Raw genomic sequence first — 23,088 nt, 5'->3', positions numbered from 1 at the left:
GCCCTTAAATGTTTTGGTTCAAAACCCATTTAAATCATGAGTTATTACTGGTGTGACAGAAGACTTTACAGCTGTTGAAGGATTTGTTATCTTAAACAACACCCCAACGTGGGATTCTTCTGGATGATTGATTTCACAACATTTCAACTTGCAGTATGGATAAAAAAATACCCAAAGACAATGTTCTGACTGACCTCAATTAATCACCAAACCCTTCAATGGGGTTGACCTAAATTTGCTTTTTATGTTGTTGTGATATCTCAAAGGTGAAGTTTATGTGCAGAAAACCAGTAACTGCTCTATGATTTTAGAACTTGCTTTCATGATAGATCAGAATGACCTCAAACTTCATCATCATTATTAAATGTTAAATTTATTTTTTATTCTGTATATATAGTAATAATGCCACACACTTTTTTTGAGAAGAGAGAATGGAGGAAAAACTGCAGAGATTTTAATATGAAAAATGTCATATGATATGATATGATATGATACAGTATGATACAATATGACACAGTATAATATGACATGATATTATATGAATTTTGGCCAGAGAAGACTGGATTTTGGAAAACGAACATCAGAGGATGCAATTAAATTAAATGCAGTGAACGTTTTGAATGAAAAACAGGGCAGTCTCTGAAGAAACGATGTAGTGTTCCTCAGGAGGAGCTATGCAGGAGATCTTGAGAATCCACACTTTGCTTTAATTATTCTAGCTGGCATCTGTTCTTGGTGCTTACCTGTTCCATAAGTAATATCTGTTCATTCAGATAGAAATCCTTGTAAAAGCAGGTTGCCTCCATGTTGTTGTGAACCATCTCTGTTCAGGGACTGGAATCTATAACAGAGCAAAAAAATTAAAAAAAAATAAAACAAAAGAACAGCTGGATTAAAAAAAAAATAAAAAGTCGTTTATTGTTCTTCTGTTAAGATAGAGATGTACATGGCCTTTGCAATGTGCTACCAACAATACAAATTGTTATGGGAAGCTTTGGTTTGTTTTACAAAGATACCATCTCTAAGTAGATGTCTCTGTCTTCAGCGGTTTCCATTTGTCATATTGCACCTGCATTTTCACTGAAAGTGTTATGTACTACCGCTCTGAAATTTTTCCATGTTACCTTTTGTCAGTATGAAAGTTATTTAGCATCACAAAAAATCCTGAGTTGTTGTGCATAAAAACAGTAAGTAGGCTGCTGTCAGTCTTCGTAAACCACAGAAAAGATCATACTAGAGCCTATTCTTTCCTTGAAATGAGTCCAAGAATATAACGAAAATGCATCATTTTTGATTTGCACAAAAAGCTTGTTTGAGGGTGACTGGTTACAGTAGAGATCTTGGTATGGAATCCTGAAGATTTAGCTCTGGGCAGATAGGTGGGAAGCCTCAGGTGGAAGGCTGAGTGAGGCTGGCAGGCTGGAGCTCAGAGAGCAGGCATGAGGGCCAGTCGTGTCTGCCGTGCTGCCAGGACTGCAACGCATGGAGCTTGCCAAAGATGCAGATGTAACATCTCCAAGAAGGCCTTCCCCAGCTTGGCATGTGTGACCTGCAATCCCTGTTCAGAAGTGAAAAAGGAATATTGTTTTATGATGGTCTGGAGTTTTCTTGTGACTCACTCTTTTAGATCCATCAGGGGAATTCCTTGTGCAAGGGTCATGGAGCCAGCTGATGCTCTGTCAGTCAGATGGAGAATAGCTCCTGAGAAGGACTGTCGATGAAACTTGGCAGCATCTCAAAACCTCTGGGAAAAGCAGATTCAGACAGCAGACAAAGAAAGGACTGAATACTGTAGAAGATTTAAGGGAATAGTGGCTCTATTGTCATGTAATGCTGAATTGCCAGAATAAAACTTGATTTTCATCATATTTTACAATGCGCTGATTGTATGGAATCTATCAGTCCAACAATAAGTTATGACTTCACAATGATTATAGCACATCTTGTCACATCTTGTATAAATGACTAAATGAGAAGCTAAAATTGCTGTGGCATAGGGATTTATTTTACAATAAGCCTTTTTGCATAATGCTATGGTGATGTTTCAGCTTGCTCTGACATACGCATCTTTAGAACATCCTGTCAAAGGATTCTGAATTAATATTGCCACTAGGGGAGGATAGCATTGACAAAATGGGAGTAAAAGAGACACAAAAATAGACAAGCTCTCTGCTACTCAAAAGAAGTAGAGGGAAAATGGAGACACAGCTTAGTGCCATAAAAATTTATACACATAAAAAATTAGTAGAAAGATGAACAATTAGAATCAAAGTTTGTATTTTGAATGTGAGAGCACTCACAGACACACCTCCTCTTAGGAATGCATTTGCTTTCCTTGTTACTGTTTGTTTCTAAACCAGCAAGGCATTTATGCACTCGAAATTCATGAGTTTAAAGTCAATCCTCCTCCAAAGATTTTCCAATAGAAAAGATAGATTTCTACTCTGTTTCCTATACATGGAAGGATACTCTGGGATACCAAACTTTAAGTATGTTTATCATATTCCCTGAAATATACCTAAACTCCTCACTATCAAGTTATTAATGCTTTAGTGAACATTTAGACGCAATTTAGGAAATAGGAAATTTTTCAGAATTATTAGTGCAGCATCTTGCAATAGAGGCATGCTTGCAGCTAGTGAGAATGGCTGCCAAGCTAAAAATATAATGATGTTTGAGTGAAAATGAGCTTCATTTCACTATCTGTTCTCACTTCCTTGTAAAAAGAATGTGACAATTCTTGGGTAACACAACTTTTTGTGCCAAGGGAAGGGAAGAAGGGAAGGGAAGGGAAGGGAAGGGAAGGGAAGGGAAGGGAAGGGAAGGGAAGGGAAGGGAAGGGAAGGGAAGGGAAGGGAAGGGAAGGGAAGGGAAGGGAAGGGAAGGGAAGGGAAGGGAAGGGAAGGGAAGGGAAGGGAAGGGAAGGGAAGGGAAGGGAAGGGAAGGGAAGGGAAGGGAAGGGAAGGGAAGGGAAGGGAAGGGAAGGGAAGGGAAGGGAAGGGAAGGGAAGGGAAGGGAAGGGAAGGGAAGGGAAGGGAAGGGAAGGGAAGGAAGGGAAGGGAAGGGAAGGGAAGGGAAGGGAAGGGAAGGGAAGGGAAGGGAAGGGAAGGGAAGGGAAGGGAAGGGAAGGGAAGGGAAGGGAAGGGAAGGGAAGGGAAGGGAAGGGAAGGGAAGGGAAGGGAAGGGAAGGGAAGGGAAGGGAAGGGAAGGGAAGGGAAGGGAAGGGAAGGGAAGGGAAGGGAAGGGAAGGGAAGGGAAGGGAAGGGAAGGGAAGGGAAGGGAAGGGAAGGGAAGGGAAGGGAAGGGAAGGGAAGGGAAGGGAAGGGAAGGGAAGGGAAGGGAAGGGAAGGGAAGGGAAGGGAAGGGAAGGGAAGGGAAGGGAAGGGAAGGGAAGGGAAGGGAAGGGAAGGGAAGGGAAGGGAAGGGAAGGGAAGGGAAGGGAAGGGAAGGGAAGGGAAGGGAAGGGAAGGGAAGGGAAGGGAAGGGAAGGGAAGGGAAGGGAAGGGAAGGGAAGGGAAGGGAAGGGAAGGGAAGGGAAGGGAAGGGAAGGGAAGGGAAGGGAAGGGAAGGGAAGGGAAGGGAAGGGAAGGGAAGGGAAGGGAAGGGAAGGGAAGGGAAGGGAAGGGAAGGGAAGGGAAGGGAAGGGAAGGGAAGGGAAGGGAAGGGAAGGGAAGGGAAGGGAAGGGAAGGGAAGGGAAGGGAAGGGAAGGGAAGGGAAGGGAAGGGAAGGGAAGGGAAGGGAAGGGAAGGGAAGGGAAGGGAAGGGAAGGGAAGGGAAGGGAAGGGAAGGGAAGGGAAGGGAAGGGAAGGGAAGGGAAGGGAAGGGAAGGGAAAGAGTCTGCAGTAGCTTCATGAGGAGGAGTTGTTCTTACAGCATAGAGGTCAGCAATCAAAGGGGACATTTTATCACTATATTCAACTCCATACTCTCCATGAGAAGATTTTAATACATACTTCCTATGATGTTTGGTAGTTACATCCAGTGGAAAATTGCTTTATGCATATAAGGAAATGATTGAGGTTCCCAAATATAGGTGTCTTGTGCCAGTGCAAATGCTTGAGAGATACCTGAGATAGGTAGCTGGCAGACGCGAGGTAGCAGCATGGGAGACATGCTACTTTGTAACGTGGAAGCTGGAGGCCAAATAGGAATCTAAAATGCACCAGACACAAAAGTTTAGGTATCCAAATGGGTCATGTGGGGAGGGTGTATCAACTTGAATCTTCAGAGTTGTTTTGCAATAGACACCTCTTCATCTGAAGCTTTTGCCGTTTAAAATTAATTAATTATTTATTGATTTAGAAAGGGCAAAACAAAGAAGCTTCCAACCTGGTCATTAGGAACACACTTGAGAGACAGAATTCCTGGATTTCAGGCGCTGACAGATGCAGACTCTTACCAGAAAGGAGACATTAAAAAGGCAGGAAGACAGGTAGCAGTGTCTGCTCTGCTTGGGCAGAGGGGGAACACTGGATGCTGGTGTGCTGGAGGATGGTCACGGATGTGGTATGAGGGCTGTTGCCCCCTTCACAAACCAGAGACAGCCATCAAATTGATCTTGCATCTACAGATGGTTAAGGACCTGGCCAAACTATGACAAAAATGTTTTTTGACAACACTAAAGCACTATCTCTACTAATCAATCTTTACATATTTCTGGCCTGGAGTGTTAAAATTGTAAAGTAAACAAATTAAAGACTAAAGGCAGGTGTCTATATGGAAAAAAAGAAAATACTGTAATAGAAAGAAGCCTACCAGAGAGGTGGCTTTTTTTATTGGTGGTGGTGTTTGTTTTGTTGTTGTTGTTGTTTTGTTTTGTTGTTGTTTTTTAAATAAATATATGTCCTATTATTTTACTTTTAACTTCTTTTGGCCTAGTTTTGGATCCTAGATGATTATGTATAGCATTGAGGTCAGCCACATCTGTGAAGCAACAGGAAGGCAGACCTTCTTTTCAGCTTTTGTGGACGAAGGGAGACATTTCTCACATCTCTTTCTTTGACTTTTTACTGAAATTAGAAGTGCATGGATAAAACAAATCCAAGCTACAACCACAGAGCTAGCAGTGGTCACTAGAGCATAGCTGAACAACTGCTTCAAAGACTCATACCATGCCTTTGCTCCCAAAAGTCAGCTATTTACAATAGTAATAGCTGGCAGGATCTGACTGTTCAGAATCACTGGCACCTCACCAACAAACAGAAAGTCTATTTAGAATGGATTTGGACGTATTGTAAACGAAGTAGAATATATCATACTTTAAAGTCAAGGACAACTGTCAGTTCTGCAGAGGGGCTAGATGAGGCAAGAAGGACTTAAACAATCACTTGAAATTGTAAACATTCAAAGCTAATAAGAAAAGAGGCCCAGCAGCAATGAAATGTGAGATTAGCCAGACAGCAATTATCCCAGTAATAGTATGGTATATGTTTCTTCTTTACTGCTCTTGTGTGGATTACAAAATGGATTCTAAAACAGAGCTGGATAAGCCTGGGAATATTGTACTTATATTCAGTTTAAGAGCCAGCAGGAAAATCCACGGAGACTTGTAGTCTCACTGAGGCCCTTGCTTGGCCTTACAGTCAGGAAACAATAGCAACAAAACATTACAGGCTTAAGAAGGAAGAAATAAAACCTGAAAAAAAACATTAGACTTTTTCTGTTGAACTCAATTATTAAGTGGACCAGATCCTACATTTTTTAATCTTCACTTAAATGACCAAATAGTCTGCTTCTTGTCTATATTGTCTTTCAGTGTATCAATGTAATTACTCAAAACTCTGAAAGCTGAGGGCTCATCTCCTTGGACAGACTGTTCACCAGAAAGTAAATTTAAATGGAAAAATGTAATTACTTTTTTTGTTTGATCTTCAGCTAACATCTTTTATTACTCTCACAAACTTTGTTTAATGCCATAACAAAGGGCTATCCCTAACCATGTGTTTGAGGTTACTGTCTTTCCCTCACCTATTCCTTTATTTTATTCTCAAAGTGTTCTAATTCTAATGGTCACAACAATCCAGGTGCCACGTCAATTTATTTTCACCCTGCCAGTCTTTACTTGTGAACAAACTTTTCTCTTTGCATTTAGTTTTTCTGTTGCCAAAGAACAATTTATCTCCTTCCAAGTGAAAAAAAAAAAAAAAAAAAAGACCTTCACTGATGAACTGTGGAAAAATCTGAAAAAGAAAAAATTAAAAATATATGCATTCACTCAGAAAGTTTGTTTTGTTGAATTTTAATTCCAGAATCCACCAGTCAAAAGTGCAAAAGTCACCATATTGCACTGCAGAATACACTTTTTTTTTTTCTGAAGAAATTCAGAATATTAACAGTATTTCTTTTATTTTTTTTTTTTCTGTCTGTAAGCTTTAGAGTTTAAGGGCTGTGGAATTTGGAGCAGGTTTGCATTTAGCTGCAAATATTTTGACAATTTTCTGGTATCGTAGTTGGTAGAAATTATAGCATCTAAATCTGTAATCAATGAAAAGTGCTGAAAACACACAACAAAATGTGCAAAAGTCAACAGATGCAGAATACAGATGGAGAGCAATTGGCACACTGCCTAACACCTTGCACCTATAATCGAGAAGCTATTTTGTCTTTATTTCTTTCTTTCCCTCTTAGCAAGATTGTTCTTCCAGCTTTGTAAATCATGTATAACTGAACGGGCACCAAGGTCTCTCTCAGGTGAGAGCTCAGCTGCTTCCTACGCAGCAGTTGCCAGCAACCCTCCTCGCTGCCACAGGATGCCCAGCCTGGGCCACAATGGTGTCACAGCTGCTGTGTTGGCTCTTCTACCACTGTATTAGCACATCGGCATAACCTGCCATCATTTCGGTTCTGCATTGATACACCAGCCTACAATGGGTGGTAGGTGAGGTCTCCATGTCCTAAATCTTCCTGGATATTAGCTCTTTTACTGGATGAAATTATCACCCATGGAGCTAAAACCCAGACACAACACGTCTCTCCTCTCATGCTTAAGTATATGTGGCTTGTACTTTTCAGCCCCTTACAGAGCTTGTCTCTTGCCACTCTGACACAGACTGAAAAAAGATTAACTGGTCAGCATTTATTAAATTGCGAAGGAAGCACCCAGCTGGAGAACTTCATAGCAGTAAGGGGCTGACTGAGGGTTCCTGATGTGAGTTTCTTCACAGGAGAGAGAAATAACAGTCTTGGTCTCACTTGTGAGGCCTTCCTAAGAGGTGTTATACAACCATGAGAGTCAGATTAGTTCAAATTCTGGATCCTAGCTGTGTGAGACCTAGAGCTACCTCCATGCTCTAATACTGGCTGCCAAAAATATTTCTGTTTTGCTTTCAAAATAATAAAAATAATGATAATCATAATACAAAAACAAGCTTTGGAGTCTTTCAGTACTCTCATTAAAGGCACACTACACATTTTAGAATTTTAAGCTATGGGAGAAGAAACACTTCACAACGGTATATAAGAAAAAAAATAATAAATAAAAATAAAAATTATGAAAGCTCCTTAGGATATCCAAAAGGACTCCCCATTCAATACCTGTGTTTCTCAGGCAAGAGCTTGGGACCCAGATTTCTATATTCTGGACACAGATCACACCAGTCATGGCTGTTTGCTTTTCTTTCAAACAGCTGTTTCGTGAATTACTAAATATAGAATGATTTCGGGTGTTCTCTGACTTCCTCTACTTTCTTTTCCACCCTGATAGACCGGCTCATAAGTTCCAACATTCACTTCTTCTGTGACTCAAGCATAGCATTTGCAGAGGAAAAAAAAAGAAATGAGGTTCATAGAGTAATCTTCGAAATTTAATTGGCATTGTCAGTAATCATAAACATAACCCCTTTACTACCCAAAACCAGAGTGAGGAACAGGCTCTTAAACAACTGAATTATACTGACATAACAAGTCACTGAAAGGACCAACTAATTAGCTTAGTGGTATTGCTGTAATGTATTATAGTTCTATCCCATAATTTAGACAGTTTTGAGTCTTTAAAAGATACTTGAACTTTTTCAATTTTGCTTTCTCTAGATTTGAAGTCAATGGGATAGCCACTGACTTACTGAAAACATCATTTTGCCAGTGCTGATGCTTTTGAAAATCTCATCTTTAAAGCAGTGTGGAAATAACTGTGTAAGCATGTTGGCATGGACCAGGGAAAGGAAATCGAATTGCTTTTTAACACCACCTAATGGGCTGTAATGGACTAGATTTAATTAAAATCTCAAAGGAATTGCTGACCAGAACAAAAGGGACCATTTGACTCTTCTAAGAAAACAGGTATTTATAGAAAAAATAAAAAGAAAAATAAAAAAACAATCAAAGCCAAAATAACATATTTAACTCCTCAGCAGAGACTTCTGGGTACTTAAGAAACCCTAACTTTCTACAAGAATATGTTGAACAATGTCACCTTTCCTCCAAAAAGCAGCACTGAACAGGAATGGAACTTGTTACTTATATGATGTAAGGACACTGTGTGGTATATTTGCAGGCTGTAAAGCTGTTATGATCAGCAGTGGCAACGCCACAACAACTGGAAATATGGTCAGAATGCATACTTTCACTTTGCAATTAGAATTGCAACATCCTAGAAAGATTTCATAAAGTTTGGAGACTCATTTTGGTTTGGGGAAGCAAAATGTCTTCTGCTATTGCAAATTATTCTATGGTTTGGACCAAAGCAAAATGGAAACTTAAACATCACATTACTTTGCCTTGGCAACTAGTATTATAGTTTTAAAATTTTGTTTATTTATTAGTCATTTTTCTTCATTTGTTTTCTTCATTATTTTTATAATAAATGTTTTATATGCAATAAATATACAATACATTATTTATTATACAATAAGTGTTTTATTTAAGCTGTTTTGGCTTGCTCTAAAATCATTGCCAACTTAAAAATATATGTTTTTTTGATGTGTGTTTTGATATTACATAAAAAGATTTAGAATAGAAGAGGTTATACAAAATCTAAAACTCCTTTCTCAGAAAGTTATGCTATGCTACTTAACCAAATCAAGAAAAGACTTAAATCAAGCACTTCCAATTCTCATCAGCCTTAGGATAAGGCATTAGGGGTTTAATGCAAGATGAATTCTGACATCTATCTTGTTATGGATATACCATTTTCTGTAAAATTTGGTTTTCAAACAGTACCAGGAATATGGCTAGCCTACCAGGCTTTGACTTGAAAATCAAAAAAACTCAAATTTGCATTTTAACTTCTCTCCTATAAATATCGTATAAATATTATTTCTCTTGCTGAAAAGTAGTCCTGTCTAATGAAATCAGCAAATAACCAGAGAGCAACAACAACAACAACAAAAAATATATATATATTTTTTTTTTTCCCTGGCCTTCTCACTGTCCTTCCAGCCATTCACCCTTACTTGTTATTATTCTGTGTTTGCCAAGCTTGAAACCAAATATATACAAGTAGAGACCTTTCTATCTCATGCTTTGGTCCCACGTGTTCTCAGTTTACTTTTCTTTCCACTAACTGAGAATATTCCACATCTTTACACCTTTGGAGGTGAAATAAAGGAAATGAAGATACATTAAGAAGCTAGAACTATAGCTCCCCACAGTAGCTAGCTGGTCTTTATAGCTTAGTCATTTATTTATTTCTCCATGGTAGTTTATTTTATTTCTCATTTTAAATAAAGTCCCAAGTGAATGAAATAAAGTTTTAATATAGCAGTGGGAAAAGAGAGTGGATGAAGAAAATGGGGTCAAGCCTATGGGAATATGAGATGTAATCTTCAACTTTCTGTTGATTAGAAGGCAGAAAAGTACAGTACATTAATTTTTCTTCTGGTTTCCCATTGAAATACACCAATAAACAATATATTTAATATATATTTTTAAATTTTTCTTTATATATATATGTAAATATATTATTTTCAGTTTGGCTGTTTCCAGTAAAATTATTTTTAACTGGGATCTACAGAGCCTGACTGTCATAGGCTAACGGTACTGCACTAGCCTGAAACAGTCCATCACTGTGCATTTCTTTTTCAGTTACTCCAACAGGGACGCAGATGAATTATTCTAGTTTGAGTGCAGAACTCTCTTTGAGCTGGTTCAAACAATATAGCTGGATTTTGAAGCATAGAGTGGCCTTGCAGGCTCTTGCACCAATCAGTTTCTGAAAGCAACAATAATAATAAACATTTTCTTCTGAATGAAAAGCTTGCTTATTATCTCTGCTCAAGCACTTCTATTAAAAACTCATATTCTTCCTGTATGCTTTAAGGTGTTACTGGCTATTCTCATCTAACAAATCTGTAAATGTTTTAACAAAGTTGTGCTTATCGTGTAGGCTAGATTTTTTTTTCCAGTGCTTTAAGATGCCCTATTACTCATGAACCTATGAGGCATAAGTGTTCTTTCTGCATAACACCCACACAACACATTTTAATTACATCATATACATCTCCTCTTTTGTTCATATTTTGACTATTTCCTCCTTTAGTTATTATGGAAATACTCGTGTTACTGGTAGATTACTGACACCACCAAAAGGCAGAATTCAATTTATTTGTCTCATGTTTTGAAATACAAGCAAGCTCACTAATTATCATCTCTTTCTTCTTTCTGTAAATGTAGTCAGTCTCATTGAAGTGCTCTATATGTTTTCACCTACTTTTCATAAAGATGGAATAAAAGCAAACCAAGGAAAATGCTACTCCTCAAAATTATGCTCAAATTTATTTATTACTGTACTTCAAGCCTTGAAGAAAACAGTTAAAAGCTTTTCAATATAGATGTGTAAGCTACAGACTGAATCAGATCCTTTTCTTTGTGCTGTTTGGTCTCTTTTCTGCACTTCTTTTTAAATGGCTAGCAGTTTGCAGTGGCACTGCAACCCGCTATTTGGACTGATGGTAGTAAATGATATGTCATCATTCTGATAAGACATTTAATTATTTCTCCTTATTTATCTTCTTCCACCTTTGAAATGTTTCATTACCACATTTTTCCTTTGATTATACAAACTTTTATCACTGAAAAAGGGACAACTCATGTCCATTTCTCCCATGGCCTTGAATGGAGTCAGTCTTTTCATTCCTCATTCTAATGTGAAATGTGTAATGTAACTGCTGGTATCAATAAAAATATTCAGGATATTAATCAAAAATCAAGTTGTTACAGAAAAGAGAACTAGCTCCCCAAACCTGCATATTCATATCACCAATGGTATTTTATGAAGTAATACAGTGCATTATATTGAGAGCAAGGCATTTAAAATGGAGTTACATACTGATCGGAAAGGAATGAATCTTTTTCTAAATGGTTCTAGCTTTTATTTTTAAATTCTTGCTCTGTATTGCCACACATATCAAAGAAACAAGTCCAGTAGTGCTTATTCCCTGCTCTCCCTGTTGATATGTTTAATTCAAAAATTTATGACAATGGTTAAAAATTTTAAAGGATTGTAGCCTAACTTATTACATATCTATCATTTTATAATCCTACTGAACAGATCTGCAAGACTGGAGAATAAGCAAAGGTCCAGAATATGTTTCTAGAAGACATAAGACAAGGTTTTTTTGCCTTAAATTTTTAGCCAGAATTTAAGGATAGAAAGAAAACTTAGGTGATCTAGCTTAAGCTTTATTGATAACATTAAATGTACCCAAGACTGAAGTTGCAGGACCACGTACTGTTGATAGACTGCAAAATCCTTTTTGAATGTGGCCTCAGCCATATTTTTTCTCTACATTTTTGCTGGACTAGAAATCTAAAGTACTGAGACAGATCCACCTCCTCTGGCAACTCCAAAACCAGTAATTCTATCACATAAGAACTGTGGTTCACGTACACATGCATGTGTTCATTTATCATACACACAAGCATAACACTTTAGAAGGAACTTAGATGTCTGCAAGAAGTCTGTATAATTGGCAGCTGCGTCACAGGGCAGAAATGATAACACAGAACAAATGATAATGAATGAATACCTGGCTGCAGAACAAAGTAGAAACAAAAGCATGATTCCTTATAGTCTAACACAGGGAATTTCATTTTCTGGATCACAATCTGCATCTCCCTCTGACTATTTGATCCAGATGACGTTAAACATTGTTGTCTCTTACTGTACAAGTCTAAAAAGTATGTTTCCCCTAGCTATGTGACCACTTCCCTGAAGGACAGTGATGGGAAATGAGGTAGAAATTATTTACCTAGCAGTATATTCTCAGGAGAAAGTGCATCTTCCCATGTACAAGTAACTATCTGAAGCTCTGAAAAAGAACTGCAAAAGAGGTATGAGCTTGCCATGGGAATGAAGTTCTTTCCAAGGCCCATAAAAGAACGTGAATGTAGGCGACTTGCCCCATAGACTCCAAGGTTAGAAAGCATATGTTTGTCTCTCAGCTTGACTCAGATCATAGGACTTCTCTCAGACTTGACTAAAAAATTTAAAGTTTTTAAATTAATTATTCTTGTTTTAGGACTTCAGAGTGCATTAAGTTTTGTTGTCTATCCTAAAAAAATTATTCTATGTTTGCTTAAGAGATATGCATCAAAACTAAGAAACACGTATGTCATAATTTTTTAAATTTCAACTGCCAGTGAAAGGATCTTGAGCCTAGTTGGTGAAGATTTACATCTCCCTATTTTTGATGTTCTTCCTTATATACAACCACATCTCAAATTTACCTTCTCATTTGACAAGGTAAATCACTCACTTTGCTTTCTATGTCGTATGGGGGCTGCTTTACAACTTCTGTTACTCTCTGAAGCTCTTTCTACATTTGCATATACTCCCTGATGTATGAACAATAACCTCATGACCCTGTTATAGGCTTATTTAGTCTTAGTCCTGGTTTGGTCTTACTAAAACCACATAAGTACATTGTATACACTTTAGAACTTTTTGTTGAATCATCTGGATATGGCAACCTTGTGTAACATAATTTTTCTGGTTCCCTCTTTAGTCCCTGGAAGCTTCCAATAGGCCAGTCTATTAAATTTTTGCATACATTGATCTTATAGAAGTGCCTGTCTGGCTCCACTCACTATGAACCAAGCTGACTAGCTTAGGCTTGATCCCTAACTTCTGGATGACTTGGGTTTGATCAGATGTCCAACCATTATCTCCCCTTGAAACTTCACCTCCTTAGACTTTGCAGTGTGGAGAATACTTCTGCAATGGCAGAAAGCTGATCTGCACACCCATGTAGGTCCTTTCCAGCACTTATCTACCAGTCTAATGTCTTTGAAAGTATCTACTCTGTAGTTGTAAGATCTGTTTAACATTTATGTTTCATCTTTAGCTTTCCTTAATACCAAGTTGCCAACAATCTGCACTTCATTGAATAATATACTTGATTTTACTCAGTTTTACTCAGTCACTGTAATGTATGTGCCTGATAAAATACTATCTCTTCTTGCTAGTGTTTGACATTTCAGTTTTACTAAGGTTCACCCTATAAGAAGAAAGTAATTCAAAGAATGAATTTCTGAGAGCAGGGAGAGAGATCTTCTAGAGGGGAAACCACTTGTCTGGCAGTGACAAAACTACCCATTAGTACACCACAGAATCGGTAGAGGAAGAAAAAGAGAATTCACATTTTAAATTTCACTTTGCCTGCTATGTTATATAACCTAATGGTTGTTTTGAAGAATTACTTGCACCACTGGCCCATTGCTACGGCAGTATATTCCAATAATGAAGGAATGCTGAAACTTTGAAAGAAGTTCTGATTCAAAATGGGAAGATCTGAAATCAAGAGGAGGACTTTTAAACTTTTTTTTCAGATTTAACCAGCTCCCTAAAAGATTGCCAAGGAATGTTCAGAATGATTTACAAATATTTCAGTTTTTGTAACTATATAGTATGTATAATTTCTTCATCGTCTTTCATGGATCTTTTACAGTTGGTCTACAGTTGATCTGGTTTAAAACACAAACCACTTTGAAAGATCTTGGTACATAGCAAGTCAGCCTATCATCTAAAGTAGGAACCTTTGTATCCTATGTACCAAACTACATGCACACACCTTACAGTAGTGAAACAAATTCCCTGAAAGGACAAATTCTTGTCAGCCAGGTAGTAGGAAAGGCTAATGATGAATCATAAATATTAAGCAGATTTCACATCTACTTAGTACAGGAACACTATGTTCCCAGAGCAGCAGAGTCACATTCACACAGCACTCTGCCAAAGTTAATTAGCCTGGACATTTTTCTGCAGAGGTAATTAGCCTGACTGAATCACACTGATGATACTCTTTGTTTGAAGCCAATGATACCTCCATTTTGCATGGGTCTAACATCTCAGGACTTCACCTTTTCAACAAGTTGTGACACAAATATATCCCTAATTTCTATTAGTCATCACACTAAGCAAGGCATCTGCTCCTCTCATACCACACAGAATGAATAAATGGAGGCAGTGCATGTCAGTGTGCTAAAGTCACACTCCTGAATATTGAAACAAGCTGAATTGTCAACTGTTTATCATGTTCGTTCTTGCTTGTAGGCCAAATTTCACCTTAAGTCTTAATACTGTGGAGCTGTCCTGAATCATAGAAAATAATCTATTTAACGAATTGAATACATGTTTTAAAATACACTGTAGGTGCATATTTCTATTTTCTCTATAGATGGCTAATTATTTTCTGAACTTATTAAATTCCTTGCATACAATGATTTGCAGTGGTCATGAGTCCTGTACATTAAAGATGTCTCTTATGAAAGGAATTTTATTTGTGCGTTTTAAATAACTTTTCACATTTATGATTGCTTCATGCATTACAAGAAAAGTTGTCTGATCTCATTTGACTGCTTTTCCTTTTCTCTGCTTGTAGAGATATCCTCTAGTGTTTCTATCCCTTGTGATTTTAAAATAATACTCGTGCTTCCTTATTTTTAATGTCTGTGGGTTATAGGACCATAAGAAAAACTTAAGGTTTGCACATTCTGGTTGTGGAGGAAATTTTGTAAATAGGACTTAGGAGTACTCTAAATAAAACCAATGCCTCTCCCTCCTGTAATCACCTCAGCAAATTTTATGGTTTTTAATTCAGTCTTAGGGCATTACTTACTGAGAATGGAGGGAGAATTGTGCCTCTGTCTATACTAAACAAACCTGATTTCTTCATGCCTATGGAATGAAAGAAATTATTTGTGTTTCCCACCTTTTTGTTATCCTTCTCTGAATATATTCTATTTCTGCTATAAGCACTGTTTAGCCAATGTTCTGAAAAAATGGCTCATGTGAAAATAGCATTGCATGGCCAATTTATCTTTGGGATGTATCATTGCAATACATGTATATCACCATGTCTAGCCACAACTTAATATTTCACAGAGATAGTGCTTGAAGGTTTTATGAAAATGCATATAGTCTCTAGTCTCTTTTATAACAAGGAACAGGATTGTTTAATGTATTCCATCATGGATGAGAATTAGTGAGAAGGGTCAGAGAGCAGTAAATGCATGACAGTGCTGGAAAGAACTGTTAGTGCCAACAGCATTCCTTCATCTAATCAGGGACAAATCTTGGTCTGTCAGTGAAATGGGACAACAAGAAACAGAAGGACTGACAAGGCAGTGCATCCTAAATGAAGACCTGGACAAAAGCCTATATAAAGCAACATGAATTTCTGAATATGAAACGTGATTCTGTGACTGTGATGTATGTCAAATGGGTTAACCTGTGTTACTTGTGAGAAGTACTTCAGGACCTTACATTTTTCTGGGCATTCTTCCAAATCAAGTGGAAACCAAGGATACCTTTGATTTAGGGTATATAAAATGGGACAATTAATAGTTCTTCAGGAGAGCAATTCTGTCTTCTGACTGCTTTACTCATGCCCCCATGGAAAAGTGTGTGGCCTGCCCTTCAGATGAAGCATGGGTGAATGCTTCAAATTTAGCTCTGGCTAACTTTCTAGAAGCTTTTCAAGTGAGTGTCTTCTGTAGTGATTAGACAAGAAGCTTGCTATAAAGTAGAGTTTTAGGAAAATAATTAGCTTGCAAAATCTTACAGATTATTCTACAGGGCAATATATTTGGTATATGCTAATGAACTTCTGAAAAACAGCAAGTTCAACAGTTTCCAAATACAGTTTAGTCATAGTTTAGGCTAACCTATGGATAGGAGCTTGCTATATAGAAAAAAAAAAAAAAGTTAATATTCCATAAACATATACTCTTTTTTCCTTCCATCTCTTTTACCAGCTAAGTCACTCTATAACTCATTGGATAAATTCACAGCTAATGAAACTTGTGAGCTAGAGCCATCCCAGGTTTATGGACCATTAAATCCAGGATTATTTTCCAAGTCTTTAGTATAGAGTTTGTATGTATAGAAAAAAAAAAATTCTTTTTTTTTTTTTTCTGAAGCTGCCAACATTTCAATCATTTCTATAAAGACTCAAAGAATTATGAGTTTTCAAGTTTCCCAGCACTGCGTTGCAATACATACAACTTGCATATATTAGGTAAGATCAGAGCCAGAAGATTTCCAGATAGTAGAATATGTGGCCTAAATACACATTTTATGACATTTGCAGTTTAAAATATGTCATCAGCATTACCAGAGAGTCACAGTTAGTAACTTTTGATTTGTCAAAGGAAAGAAAAGGAAAAGTACAATGAAATCTTGTGAATCTAATTTGCCAAGAATTGCTATGCAACAGGTGTGGTTGATAGACCTAATCATACATTTTCAAAGATGGCATTTTGGGTAGCAGTGGGTGACATGACTCTAGGCAGTTGAGACTTATGGAAGATTATCACTGTAGATTGTTACACAGTCTTTATCACTGTAGACTGTTACACAATCTTTATTTAAAACCCTCCCCTCCCCTCCCCTCCCCTCCCCTCCCCTCCCCTCCCCTCCCCTCCCCTCCCCTCCCCTCCCCTCCCCTCCCCTCCCCTCCCCTCCCCTCCCCTCCCCTCTCTTCTCCTCTCCTCTCCTCTCCTCTCTTTCTGAGAACTGGGCCCAAAAACCACAGAAAAATCATTGTATTGGAAAGAAGCAGTTGACTACATAAGCATACTAGGGTATCACACCTTTTTTTTTTAATGTTTCTCAGCCATTTCTCACACTTGATTCACTGTATAGCTCCTTTAAAATCATACGCTTAGTGTTAACTTCTGTAGTAAACTAAAAGATAACCTGCAAGACTGGAAAACAACTACAGACTAAATTCTCAAGGCAAAGTGTGATTAGGAACATGATCTTAGGTCTTGATTCAAAACCTGTGAAAATCCCTTGGAAAACTCATTGAATTGCAGTGAGTTTTGGATCAAGCCTTTAAAGAATATTGAAGGACCTTAAGTCATAGACCCTCTGATAGCATTGGAGCATGTGTGCCTTTGAAGTTTTCTCATAGACACTGAAGATGTTAATTTTGTTGTAGGCATGGAAAGGCTTTTTTTTTTCTTTTTTTTTTTTTTTCTTCTGCTTGCCTGCTCTCGTTCTCAAATAGAACAACTGAATCAATACAAATATTGGCTGCTTTCAGGATTAGTTTTCATGATGAGCTTTGAACAGAAACAATGAGTGCATGAGCATAAAGGAGCTTGTTCAAAGATATTTGAAACTCTGCCAAACAGCTCTTTCTACAGCTGTATTGCCCATTTGAGATGGGTTGAGCTCAGGCTGGGGAACTCTCTGTGGACCCTCCTCAAGCCTGGTAGAGACTTGCAAGACACGATTTGCTCTGAACTGATGTTTTAACACTGAATACTGATTTGAAACATGGCAAGAACAATAGAAAACAAAACCTAAAGGCATCTTTTTTTACAGTTGACTTTTCTCTCATCTCACAGCTCTGATCTCCTTGCCAAATAGTAGATATATTTATCTGGCAATTTCTCCCATCTCTCTGAGAGAAATGGAATTTCACTGTGTTTTAAGAATATCCAATATTGTGCATTGCATCTGACCTCATTGAGACAGAAGAATCACACCTGTCAGTGTCTATGCTTCCTAACTGATGGAAAAAAAAAATGTACGCCATCAGCTCAGATTTAGATACACATACTGAAGAGATTTAAAGTTGGGCAAGATGACTCACTGTGTGAGTTTTTGTCAATAGAGCAATTGACTCATAACATAAATGAACAAAAGGCTGCCTGAGTTAAAAAGTAAATAAATAAATAAATAAGTAAGTAAATAAATCCAAATTCACTGAATACAGGCTTACTTGTTTAATCAGTATCATCTACTCATAAAGCAAGGAAGCTCTAAATAATAGAAGTACCTACCTACCACAACAACATCTGCTTATCCAGTTTTCTTTTCTTTTTTAACATTTGAGCAACCAGAAGTAATCAGGTGCGGTTTTAGGGGCTGACACAATATTGTTCTTTGTGGGAAAATATAACTTCCTGGTCCAGGAAAATATAACTTCCTGGTCCAGGAAAAGACAAATTGTTTGCTGAAGGAATAATATAACATCATTCCATTTCTGTGTTGCTGGAAGTGCTACTTACAAAAGCTTCACATACTGTGAGAAAAAAAAGGGATAGTTTTTTTCAAAAAAGATGGAAGCTGCAGGCCTACATGGAGTTATATGAATGAGGTCTTCAGAGTCCCAGAAGCCACTTAATTGAAAAGATAGTCTTCTCTGTATCTAAACCATCTTCCTGCAAACTCTATCTTGGCAAAGTCTAACAATACCCTTCGAGGGAGGACAGCATTTCTGATACTCTATTTCATTTATTTTCTCAGTCTGCAGTGATCAACATGTCCATTAATAACATAATTATTACTTGTTTATTTGTGATAAGTTCACTGCTGAAAGGAAATCCCACACAATCTGTGACTGAAATAGATGACAATTAACATAAACCAAAAAAATACTGTAGAAGAGTTGAACAATTAATAAGCACCAGGCTTTATAGTAGTGTGCATGCACTAATGCATTGCTTTCAGCAACACAACAGCTGTTCTTTTATGCATTTGTAACTTCCTCAAGTAATTCTTTATTCGTGATAAATTACAGCACAGTTGGCCTGCCTGCATAGCAGCATGATTAAATGTGACTACCTAGAGTTATATCAGATCTTACAAATGCTTTCTGGGAAAGTGACCTCTAGGCAAGCCTGCTTAAGTGGGTGGCCATATCTCCCAGTAAACAGGGCAATGCACCAGTGATCAGGACACCCGGCAATCCTAGCAGTGGCTGGATTGCAGTAAGCCTCCATGGCTTAATTATTTTTTATTATTAAATATGCTATAGAAGAGAGAGAAAATAGTACTGCTGGTATTAGAAGGGCCCATAAAACAAACAAACAAAAAAAACCTTTTAACACTCTGTTCACTGTGTTTTGATTTCTGTTATTGAGAAATAGTGAACGATTACTTACTATCCAGTTTTAGGACCCTTTTTTTATTTCTGAATTTTCAAGGGATGTCAAGGGAGTCTTCTCCTTTTTTGCTTTTCAATGTTTTCAGGTCACCTACCTGACAGATGGTTGTAGACTTCACCATGAGCCACACATACTGTGGAACTCATGATACTGGTAGCTCCCATAATCTACAACAATGACCTGCAACAACTCAGTATTTATACTGTTATGCTGAGCTTAAAAAGGATCTTTAAATTTACAAAGAATCATATGGGTATGAAAATACTTGTCACTGATATTAACTGAGATGATTGGGAGCATTCAGACTTTGTATCATTAGTTTTTATCATTATCTGAGGTGTTTGGAGTAAAAAATATACCTTAAAGGTACAACTAAGGCATTGATTCCATTTCAAGTGAGTGTATTAAACAGAACTCAAACAATTTGGACTGCAAAGAAGCAAGAGAAGTAGAAATGAGCAACCATGAAAAAATCTTGAAGAAGCTGAATAATTCAGAGTGGGAAAGGATGGAGAATGAGAAAAAGTGTTGAAATGTAAAGGAAAATGAGAGTGAGGTTGAGGGATGAAAGGAGAGTAGGAAAAATATATTAAAACAAAAGAAAGTAGTGTTGAAAAATGGGGTCAGCATAAGCACATGGCACAAGCTTGTGCATCAGCTGTCTAATTCTGTTCTTAATGCCTTTTGAAGTTTTTATGTAATGTTTTAAATACAGTATAACTCTCGTGTTACTGCAACTTGGGTAATATCTTCAAAACGATGGTATTTTTAAGCACGCAAAATGGGTATCGTTTTCCTACTTTATTTCTTATATTAAGTGAAAGTAAAAGTTTAAGTGGGTTCAAAAAATGCCAAGATAAATCACTAGAACAAATAACTATCAGTGGCAATTTATTGCAAAGACATCTTCTCTTGCGGAGAAATTCTCTTGGCTGTGGACTAGTAGAAGCTAAGTCCTTCTATATATCTATCATTACCTGTAGTGAGTTGTCCTCAAGCATCAACTTATTTTTTAATGTCAAGACACTGAACCCTTGCCTTTTTTTTTCTTTTTCTTTCTTTTTTTTTCTTCTTCCTGATGTAAATAATACTAATTGAATAGCTAATCTTTAAATGTAGGCTGAGATCAAGCAAAGCACTTGGGCATCAACTTATCTTCAGGCACAAAAATATCCTATTTATTTTGCTGGAACCATTCCAATATTTGAATGCAAGTTTAAGTTCAATCTTGTGCTGTTACATTAATGTAGGAGTTGTCACAACGAAGGCAGTATCATATGTTAGGAAAGTAATTATTTTACCAAGTCATATTGTTGAGGGGTCCAAAATTATAATGAAAAAAAAATAAATCAATAGTACTATTTCATGAAATCACATTTTTGCATGCTTTACTTAACTGAAGTAATTAGTAGATAACATTTATTTAATTATTTAACATTACAGATTGCAGCTGGCATCTTTTAAATATTACATAACTATTAATTTAGTGTAAAATATAGTAAATATAGTAAATAAAGGTAAATATAGTAAAATTATTTTAAATCTAAGCAAATCTGCTTAATGTATTTATAATTATCTGTGAAATATCATGTGTTGTATGAATTTCACCATTTTCCCATCAGTCCATTGATGGCATAAAACATTATGATGTCTTCTATAATTAGTAAAACTCTATACATGTTTACACAGTCTTTTCATGACAACTCTTGGGCTTATATTTTCTTAATTTGGTTTACCATATGCATGAATACTGAGTTACTAACTAATGCAGTATTACGAGGTATTAAAATATTGTTTATTTCTCTCTCACGTGTAATAAAAGGCCTGATAAATAATCTGCTTGAGTTCTTTAACTCTTCAGGAAAATGAATGTCAGGATTTTAAGAAAGCATTGGCTCAGTTATTTTTTCATTGAAATTGGCTGTAAAACTCCTATCAGTTCTGGAAGTTACGGGTTTACATGGGTCAAAAGCAAGCTTAGACAAATCAGAGTGATACACATATTTCGTGCTGTTAAACACTACATTTTGTCTGCAGTAGTAGACCAAATGAAGAGACAGAGATCAGGTTTGAGTATCAGCATGGAACAGCCCGCGGTGTTGTTAACTTGGTCCCTGGTATGGCTTAGAAGTGAAAAAACGTTCATTTCCCTGGGAAATATCTGGGCATAGTGCAGGAAAAGACAGGAAGATGATGTGTTGCTAGAAAGTTGCTTGGAAGCTTCCCTCCTGCTCTGGAGAAACAGAGTATAGCTTCGTGGAGGACTTGTTAGTGTTAGGTCAGAGGTTGGATTTGATGGCCTTGGAGGTTTCTTCCAACCTGGATGATTCTGTGATTCTGTAGACAAATGCTGCCAGCTGGCATCCACACCCAACAACTAATAACGAGTATTGCTGTATCCAAAACCACCACCCCTAACTCAAGCCATTTCTGAAGAGCCAACTGTGGAAATTGGGAGACTATGTGTGGAATATAACTCTTATTCTGCTGCCCTCTCCAAGCTGCTGGCTGTGGTTGTCCCAGCAGGATGCTGGGGCTAGGTGTTTGTTATACAGTCTTTAATTAGTCCTTATATAGTCTTTAATTAGTACAACAGCAGCACATTGAGACAGTGCTAGTTGTAAGACATTTTTGCTAGGTGTAACTTTGTTCAGAGCAGGACAGACACAACGCGTGTATCCACTGATATCAGACACTCCACAGCCTCTGCAAGAATGATCCATGCTCCTCAGACCTGTGCTGGTGGGAAGCTCTCCAGATGTACAAAAACATGAACAGAGATAGGCCAAAGGTCAGAAGAACGATGGGACCATGATCTGCCTGTGCCATGTGGCTGGCCGGTGTTCAACTTGTGTTTCAACCTGTGTTTCAACTCGGAATAGGTATTCCCAAAGCCTTGGCTAAGCTTCCATTAAACTCTGGATGGGGGGCCATAGGTGTGAGATGTTCTACCTTGGTTCTCTGAGGGCAAAACTGTGATAGGAGGTAGTGAAGTTCTTTCATAGAGCTAGCCCTACATTCATTTCCCATTTCCTGTGCCAAAACAAAAAACAGACCACAGGTTTCCCTCAACTGCTCAGTCCTTCATTATGGAAAAAGTCGCATTCAAACACAAACAAGTCAGATATATTAAGGAAGATGCTATTTTGTATCTATTCCTACATTAGAAATGTGGTTTTTTTTTACTCATACACATATTGTGGGCATTCTTTAGATTCCTGAATTAAACAACGACAACAAAAACATGTTATTAAAGTAACATGAATAACGCATTAGTCATTTTCAGAAGACTTAATGAAAGTGGATTTTTTTCATCACTTCTTTTCTTTCCAATAGGTAAAATAGATTGTTACATCATTTGATGCATATTCACTATCTACAAAGTGAATGGTGTATGTTACTGCTCTGCAATTGTTCAGAACAAGAAGTTACAGTAGTAGAAAGCCAGGCAAAAAACTAATAATACAAGGCTGAGACCTCTTTGCTGTCATTTCAGGGATTAGATTCTTCATCCGGGATTTTTGATGACAATTTTAAGTGTCATTTTATTTATTTGAACCATTTTTTTTTTCCCCAAATGTACGGTATGTGATTATTGATTGCCAATTATTATTCTTTCAGGATACCATGGAAAATGCATTCTAGTATTGGAAAAAATGCCTTCTAGTAATACCATTGTATGTTCTGTTGCATTATTCTTCGAGGCTATAATCCGCGTGCTAAAGGACAGTATCCCTCCTATCAGAATGGGA

The 23,088-nt window shown here is 37.3% G+C and overlaps 1 long non-coding RNA gene across 1 annotated transcript in view; it reads right to left on the bottom strand.

Annotated features, from left to right (window-relative positions):
- Nucleotides 1-416: 416 nt before the first annotated feature.
- Nucleotides 417-23,088, bottom strand: part of LOC308191730 — a 126,885-nt gene continuing 104,213 nt past the window's right edge. The window contains exons 4-5 of the long non-coding RNA XR_013948232.1: nucleotides 1,620-1,744; nucleotides 417-841 (exon numbers count right to left, since the gene is read on the bottom strand). This is a non-coding gene — a long non-coding RNA (uncharacterized lncRNA). The remainder of the gene's footprint in view (nucleotides 842-1,619; nucleotides 1,745-23,088) is intronic.

This window comes from Anser brachyrhynchus (genome assembly GCF_964034855.1).
Source record: "Anser brachyrhynchus genome assembly, chromosome: 1".
Lineage (NCBI taxonomy): Eukaryota > Metazoa > Chordata > Aves > Anseriformes > Anatidae > Anser > Anser brachyrhynchus.
The sequence above is the reverse complement of the archived record's forward strand: the minus strand, read 5'-3'. Positions and strand labels throughout refer to the sequence as shown.